We start from the raw sequence: 9,208 nt of genomic DNA, 5'->3' as shown, positions 1-9,208 counted from the left end.
ACACTAGAATAAAAGGAGAGCATTTCTTCTTATATATCAGCAAGGAATACTTTCCCAGAAGTTCTCTAGAAATGGGTTACATAACCACCCCCAAACTGATTACTGGCAAAGAAGTGGAGAACACTACACTATTATTTGCTTAGACTATACAGATTTATGCCTAGGATATTTAGAAGAGTGATAGACAATTAAACAACTTTAAGACTCTGACACCTAAACACACATCTCTACTATTTAGTTTTGTCACATTGCTTTAAAATTTATATAAATGAAACTATATGGTATGTACTTTTTGTGTCTGGCTTACTTCATTCTACATTACATTTATGAAATTCAGCTATGTTGCTGTGTGTGGCTATAGTTCATTAATTTTTGTTCTTACATAGGGTTCCATCACAGTAAATACCACAGTTTATTTATCATTTTACAGTTGATAAACATTTAGGCTGTTTCCAGGTTTTGGCTGCTATAAACACTATTACTGCCATAAATTTTCATTAAATGATTTTCATTGTGTATATGAACACATATTTATTGGGTATAATGGCATGACAATGTTTGTCATAGAGCATGTATATCTTCAACTTTAGGACTAATGCCATAGTTTCCCAAGTGGCTGAGCAAATTTACTCTCTCTTCAGCAGTATAGAACAACTCTCAATGGTCCATGTCCCCACTAACAATTTATATGATCAGACTGTTAAATTATAGCCGTTCAAATATTTATATGGTAGTAAATGAGTATAGCTTACATTTAAATGTATAGATTACCAATAAGATTGAGAATATTTGCATTTGTTTAATGGCCATTTTAATATCAATTCTAAAATTGACTTTCAAGTATTTTGCCCATTATCCCATTGAGTTATTTGTTATTTATTTTCTCAGTGATCTGTAGGGTTTCATTTTCAATTCTGGATGCAAGTGCTTCGTTATATGTCTCAAATATCTCCTGCTGTTTGGCTTGCCTTTTCACTACCTTTATCACATCATTTTATTAGCAGACATTCTTAATATTAATGTAGCATAATAATTTATCAGACTTCTTTTTTTTAATTTTATTAAATTTATTGAGTGACAATGGTTAATACAATTATATAAGTTTCAAGTTCACAGTTCTATAATACATCATCTTTATATTGCATGTGTGTTCACCACCCAAAGTTAAATCTATTGTCAACATGTGTTTGACCTCCTTTACCCTTTTTTCTCCCCCAGCCCCTTTTCCATCTGGTAACCACCAAACTGTTGTCTGTGTCTATGAATTTTGTTTGTTTGTTAGACTCATTTTTAATTTTTTGCTTTTGTGTCCTTTTTTCTACCTAAACCTGACAGATATTCTCTGCATATGTCCAAAAAGCTTTTCTTTAATTTCCAAAACCTTTATTTTGCCTATCACATTTAGATTGTAAATCTCTGCCAGGTATTGATTTTTGTGAAATAAGGGTCAAAATTTGTTATTTGCTTTTACCATATGGGTAGCTAATTGACCCAGAATCCTTTCTTGAAAAAAAATATATATATATTTTTCTCAATGACCGACAGTGCTCTCTTTGTCATAAATCTGGTGTCTGTTCTAGGCTATTGCGGGGGAAAAACAAACTTTCATCTACCTTCAAGGTTCTTTCAGCTGGTCTAATAATCAAATAGACATGAGACATATTAGCAAGAGAAAATAACCAAATTTAATACTCATATATGCATAGGAACCTTGCATACATGAGAGAGTCAGAGACCGCACATGCAGGAGAGGTTCAGAGATAGAAAGGGGAATTAAAATTAAGGTATATAAAGACATCCTGAGCTAAGGATGAAGTAATGCACCTTGGGAGCTTCAAAAGGTCTTTGCAGGAGGATAAGAACAAACAGTAAATTGAAGTTTGCCTTGCCCTTTAGATTGGTCAAAAGAAGATATCTCTGATGGGCAAGGCCTCTAATTGAAAATTCTTTTATGTAGTTAAAGGAAGCAGCAGAAGTTTCTCTCGAGTCTTCAGCTAAAGTTGCCTTTAGCTGAGTACCACTGAGGCACATCTTTGGGGTGTCTCGTTCTGAATCTCCACGCTATCTATTCTGTTCCATTGCTCTATTTGTCTCTCTTAGCATAAATAATACACTATCCTTATTAATGACAATATATAATGTCTGCATATCTGGGAGAGAAAATTATCTACATTGAATTTCCAAATAAATTTTAGAATCGGCTACACATATACACATATACAGACATTTGATGAGGATTTTCATTAAGATTTCAGTGAATCTAGAGATTAATTTGGAGAGAGCTGACAATTTTAAAAAATTGAGTCTGCAGCTTTATAATTTTTTTTAAATCAAGAAGTGGAAAGCCCCAGACTTTGTTATTTTTTAAAATTGCTTTGGCTATTTAGGGTCTTTCGTGGGCACTACACTAAGTGAAATAAGCCAGACACATAAAGACAAATACTGTATGATCTTACTTATATATGGAATCTAAAAAAGTTATATTCATAGTAACAGAAAATAGATTGGTAGTTACCTGAGGAGGAGGGGTGGAGGAAATTGGGAGCTATTGGTCAAAGATTTAGTTATGCAAGATAAACAAGTTCTAAAGTTCTAGTTTACACATAGTGTCTGACTAACAACACTGTATTGTTTATTTAAAATTTGCTGAAAGTATAGATCTATGCTAAGTATTTTTACTACAAATAATAATAATAATAATAATAATAATAAAAGTAGAAGGAAATTTTGGTAGGTGATGGATATGTCTATGGCCTTGATGGTGGTGATGGTTTCACAGGTGTACACTTGTCCCCAAAGTTATCGAGTTGTATACATTAAATATGTACAGTTTTTTATGTCAGTCATAACATAACAAAGTGATTAAAAACAAAAACTGATTTTAAAATGTCTCTTGATTAAAGTACTACAACTGAACAATGAAAAAGACATTATATAATTATAGTATCACCAATGTGCAACTCCCATTGTATGAATAAATCTAGCCATTGAGCATCATTTCTAAAAGAGAGACAACCAGACATTATGGGTCTCCTTATAAACACACACACAGGCACTACACATGCACGCACGCACACACACACAGTACATCAATACAGTACAGCTAACTAAAGGAATCAAACATGAGTCTGATCAAGCCTCTGAATGCAGCTGCCAATTTGCTGAAAATACAGAGGACACAGGAACATGTTGAATTCTCCAAGAGTTTGCAATCAGAAATTATCAACTGTAGGAAACACTACAGGTTAAACATCTCAAGTTCTTCAACATAAAAAAATTGTAAGAAAAGAATTTGGGAAGCACCTGTAAGTTTAAAGGGAATATCAAAAAATCATGATGAGAAAAAAACTAAACTGTAGTGTCTGAGAATAAAACTCAGGTTATAAAACAAATTTTTAAAAGTAAGGAAATGATTACTATAAAACTTAGGATAGGTTTCTTTGCGGGCAAAGGATAGAAGAAATGCCTTATGAGAGAGAGAGAGAGAGAGAGAGAGAGAGAGAGAGAGAGAGAGAATTCTTCCTCTCCTTATACACCATGGTCTACAGACAGAGCCCCACCCATAAAGGATTCAACCTGCTAGTATAAATAGAATGGGAGAAGGGGGGTGGAGACGGGGGGGGAGAGAGAGAGAAAGAGAGGCAGGAGAGAGAGAGAGAACAGGATGTGGAGGAGAGGGGAGAGAGGTGGGGGCTGAGACCTGGGAACCAAAGTGAAAGATTATGGCTAATGGGATTCTGTACAGATCTCGAACACTTTCCCAGTAAAGGAGACATGCACTGGAAATTTGGAACCAAGACCCAGCTCCCGCTCTCTCTTCCTCAGTCTCAACTGATAATTTTTTTAAATTAAACCAAGAAAGTAAAAACAACAAGAAATAACTTCCTTATTTCCCACCACAATATAGCTTCTAATTTTAGCTTACCTTGCCTTCTCTTCATTCTCTCACTTAAAGCTAACTCTTCCACTTGTACACTGAATTTCATCCCCACTCACCTTGTAAGGATTTCACTGCCGAGATTAAACATCCTTTTTTGCATCATAGATCCTCGCCCCTAAATGGATCATTCATTTGAGATAGAAATATGCTGTAATAATTATCATCAAAAACTCTGCCACTTTTCAGCTATTGCCTCATTTATCTACTCTCTTATAAAAGAAATTCGATATCTCTGCTTTTCTCTACTACAATCTTTTTTGTTATTTTTTTCTGGGCAACTTCTCTATTGTTGTTTTGGTTTATTATGAAACACTTCAGACATTGAAATAGACAAGTAAGTCACATAATATGATATAATGTTTTCTCTTTGCAAAGCCAGAAGCTTATTTTTTTAATGAGGGATGTTCTTCAGGATGCTATAAATGCAGAATGAAGTACAATCCTGATGAACATGCAGTTAGATACTGTGCTGACTGGAGTGTCTGCTGCAGAGTGAAGAAAGTTGAACTTAAGAAAAAAAAGAAGTGGCAAAAAGTCTAACATCACCTGGTTCAGACTCCAAGAAAAGAAACTAAAAATGTTTAAGATTCCCTTATCTATATAAGAATAATAATAGTATAGCTAGTAAAAATTCATGAGAATCATGTTTAGATGGTTAAGTTAAAGTAAATATAAATTTTATAAAGGCTTACATGCTATTTTCATGTGTGCACTTTTACATTAATTTTCTCCGTTTACGTCCACAACCACATCGTTGTTTCATTTCATATATTCTAGTCCCACCACTTAGTGACTCTTTAACCTTAGGCAAGTTATTTAGCCTTTCTCTACTTTAGTTTCCTTATCTATGAAGTTGGATAACAATAGTCCTACATCGTGGTGTTATGAGGATCATGAGATAGTATACATAAATTCCTAAGCACCACCTGACTCCAGTGTAAGCTCTGTGTTCATTATAATTTCATGGACCAGAGAATGTGATCTGTCCTATAGCTTTTGGGGAATTTATTGAATCATTCTTTGTGGTCTAAGAAAAAATTGATACTTGTTAAAATTTCTGTGGTTTTGAAAACAAAGCATATTTTCTGTTTGAGATAATATGATATTATATAAACACAAAATGTTGATGCAACATTATTATATTTCAGTTATCTAGTGCTGGCACACTGGTAGTGAAGGCTGAGTAGAAAGAAGAGGGTCAGGATGGAATTTAGAAGTAGGATTGACAGATTTTAGTGGTTATATGACATCATGAGAAGAAAGTATGAAAGGTGATCCTGAGATTTCAAAGCTGGCAAAAATATGGTTGGCAATATAGCTCACTAAACTAGAGTCCAGAGAGAAAAGAGGTTGGAAGTGGGGGATGAGTCAATAAAAAGATGTTTTGGCATAATGGAGTTTGAGTCATGTAAGAGATATGAATATCAGCCCAGCAGGCACATTTACAAAAATATAACTTTATTTTTTTAGATAAATGAACATACTTCCTATTATGAACCTTACTCTTCCTGGTCACAGAAACTGAAACTTAGTTGATTTAGAGTTGCTCTTCTTTCCTCTAGATTATTTATAAGTCTCAGAGGAGTTAAGCAGTGGAGAAGCATCTAGGAGAGCATGGGTTATGGCATCCTCCTCCCGACTCGGTCTTCAGTCACTAGTCAAGGGACAACTGCTGAGTTGCCTCTTATTCTTAATGAAATTCTTAAAACTCATTCTTTAGTGCATGGAATAATTCTGCTACTCATGCATCATTCTGGGTTACCAGAAATTCAGATGGGAGTATCTATAACTTCCCCACTTCCATGTTGATCTCAGCCAAACAGGGAATATAGTACTGCTCCCCTCCCCGTGCTGAGGGAACCGGTGTGAGGCAAGGGGAACCAGTGCTATGGGAACCTACTAAAGAGAACCATGCAATCAGTGCTATGCTTTGGTCTTGCTACCTGAGATCTTCTCATATAAAGAAATAGTAATGCATTGTGTTCTCAGACTTTGCCTAGTGTTTCTGTCCTCTGTAACCTGATCCCATTTCCTTCCTCTCCCATTATATAAATCTCAGGATCGGAGATAGAAACAGTCACCCATCACAGTCAAAGCTGTCCTTCTTCATTCTCTCCTACACTCTCCTTCTGCCTCTACCTTAATAAAGATTTGGTTTAGGGAGGGAATCATGCTCTGAATTCATTTGCATTCTCCAAATCTATCATAAAATCTGAATCCAAGAGTTCTTTCTAGTGTCCAAGAGAACATAGTCTTTTGAAATGCAAAACCTTGCTCTTTGTTTCTCTCTTTTTGAGGGGAAAGTTACGCCATAAACCACCAGAAACTAAGAGAAAGGCACACAACAGAGTCTTCCTCGCATCTCTCAAAAGGAAACGACACTGCCAAAATCTTGATCTCAGACTTCTAGCCTCCAGAACTCTGAGACAATACTTTTCTGTTGTTTAAACCATCCAGTTTGTGATAATTCATTATGGTAGCTCTGGGGAATCAATACACCATACTTCTTAAGATTAAGAAATATATATCCAAATAATTCTTGAGTTAAAGAAGAAATACCTGAAAATTGGACATAGTTTGCACTGTATAAAAACAAACAAACAAAAAAGTATTTCAAAACCTGTGGGATATAGCTAAAATACTATTCAGATAACAATTATAGCCTAAAATTAGAAGACTAATCAGAAAATAGGTTTTCTCCCTTTATTTCTCAAAGAAATAGAAATTTAAAAGAAGAAAATAATGAGGAAAAACATATGAATAAAATAGAAATTTTAAATAAATGACAAATCTGTAGAAAATACAATTTACTCAAACTGACACAATAAGAAATGGAAAACCTGAATAATCTTAAAACTCTTAAAATTTGAATCCTTTACTTAAAAACACTTTCGCAAGTAAATTCCAAGTTTAGGTTAACTTCTCGACAAGTAAGATATATAAAGAAAAAAATACCAGTTGTACACAATTCTCCAAGAGAAAAGGAAAAGAGGGAAGATGTGCTTTCTCATTCCTAAAGTTAGCATAAACTTGACACCAAAAACTGAAAAACAATAGAAGAAAAGAAATTTCAGATCATTACACTCATAAATACACAAGCAAAAACCTCAAACAAAACAATAAAGTAATCCAGCAATATATAAAAAATATCTAGATGAGCTTATTACAGGATTATAAAATTTGTTTTTGGTAACCAAAAAGGTGACATAAGGACTCCAGGCTCCATCCCTCATAATGATGAACAAGTTGGTAGCTATCTATGAAGAAAAACAACTCTGATGGGAGAGCTCTAGAGTTCATGTAAGAAACTTTAGCAACACAATGCAACAACAACAACAACAACAACAACAACAACAAAACAAAATAATTATATGAGAAGAGATGTGTTTAAGCTTACCCCCCAGTGTATAGTATTTGGAGGTGGGGCCTTCATAAAGTGATTAGGTCACATAGGTGGAGCCTTAATGAATGTGATTATTGCCTTTATAAAAGAGACAAAGAGACTCCAGAGAGCTCCTTATCTCCCGTCCTCTGTGTGAGGATACACAGACAGATGGCTATCTATGAGCCAGGAAGCAGACTCTCACCAGACACAAATCTGCTCATGCCCTGATCTTGGACTACCCAATCCCCAGAATTGTGCAAAATAAATAAATTTCTGTTGTTTTTAAGCCACCCAGTCTACAGCATTTTTGTTATAGCAAACCATTACCAGGATCATATAATATGACTCAATGAGAACTCCCTAGGATACAAAGATGGTTCATCACATGCAAATAAATAAATGTGATACACCACATTAATAGAATGAATGGTAAAATATAATCAACTCGATAGATGTAAAAAAAGGATTTGAAAAAATATAACGTCTTTTCACGAAAAATTCTCAACATAAGGGTTATAGGAGGAATGTACCTCAAGAGAATAAAAGCCACATATCACAATCCCAAGACTAGTGTAATGGTCAATGGTGAAAGGGTAAAACTTCCTTTTGAGATCAGGAACAAGACAAGGATGCACACTCTCACTGCTCTTATTTAACATAGTACTAGAAATTCTTGCCAGAGCAATCAGGCCAGAAAAAGAAATCAAAGGCTGAAGAAATAAAATGAAGAAGTAAAACTGTCACTACTTACAGATGCCATGATACTATATATGGAAAACCTAAAAGACTGTCAAAAACATGCTAGAACTAATAAATGAATTCAGTGACATCACAGGATATAAAATCAGTATACAGAAATTTGTGGCATTTCTATCCCTTACCAACAAACTATCAGAAGGAGAAATTTAAAAAACAATCTCATTTACGATTGCATCAAAAAAGAATAAAATACCTAGTAATAAATTTAGCCAAGGAGGTTGAAGACCTGTATACTGAAAACTATAAGACAGTGATGAAAGAAATTGAAAAAGACAAATAAATGGAAAAATATACCATGGTCACGTATTGGAAGAATTAATATTGTCAAAATGTCTATACTACCCAAAATAATCTGCAGATTCAATTCAATCCCTATCAAAATTCCAATGGCATATTTCACAGAACTAGAACAAATAATGCTAAAATTTATATGGAATCATAAAATATCCCAGATGGCCAAAGCAATCTTGAGAAAGAAGTAAGAGGTCTCACATTCCTTGATTTTGAAGTATGCTTCAAAGCTACAGTAATCAAAACTGTATGATATTGGTACAAAAACATCCACATAGATCAATGAAAAAAACTTGAGAACTCAGAAATAAACCCATACATATATGGACAATTAATTTATGACAAAGAAGCCAAGAACATACAATGGAGAAAGGGCGGTCTCTTTAATAAATGGTATTGGGAAAACTGGACAGCTACATGTGAAAGAACAAAACTAGATCACTATCTTATACCACACAAAAAATTAACTCAAAATGTATTAAAACCTTGACCGTAAGACCTGAAACCATAAAATTCCTAGAAGAAAATATAGATGATAAGTTCCTTGACATTGATATTCACAGATCTGACTCCAAAAGCCAGGGAAACAAAAGCAAAAATAAACAAATGAGACTACATCTACCAGAAAGCTTCTGCACAGCAGTGAGAAACCATCATCAAAACAAAAGGCAGCCTGCTGAATGAGAGAAGATATTTGCAAATCATACATCCAACAAAGGGTTAATATCTAAAATATTGAAAGAACTCATACAAAAAAAAAAAAAAACCTTATTAAAAAATGAACAAAGGCTCTGAATAGGTATTTATCCAAAGAAGATATACGGATGGCCAAC

The sequence above is a fragment of the Pteropus medius genome, unplaced genomic scaffold (genome assembly GCF_902729225.1).
Source record: "Pteropus medius unplaced genomic scaffold, Ma_sr-lr_union100, whole genome shotgun sequence".
Lineage (NCBI taxonomy): Eukaryota > Metazoa > Chordata > Mammalia > Chiroptera > Pteropodidae > Pteropus > Pteropus medius.
The sequence above is the reverse complement of the archived record's forward strand: the minus strand, read 5'-3'. Positions refer to the sequence as shown.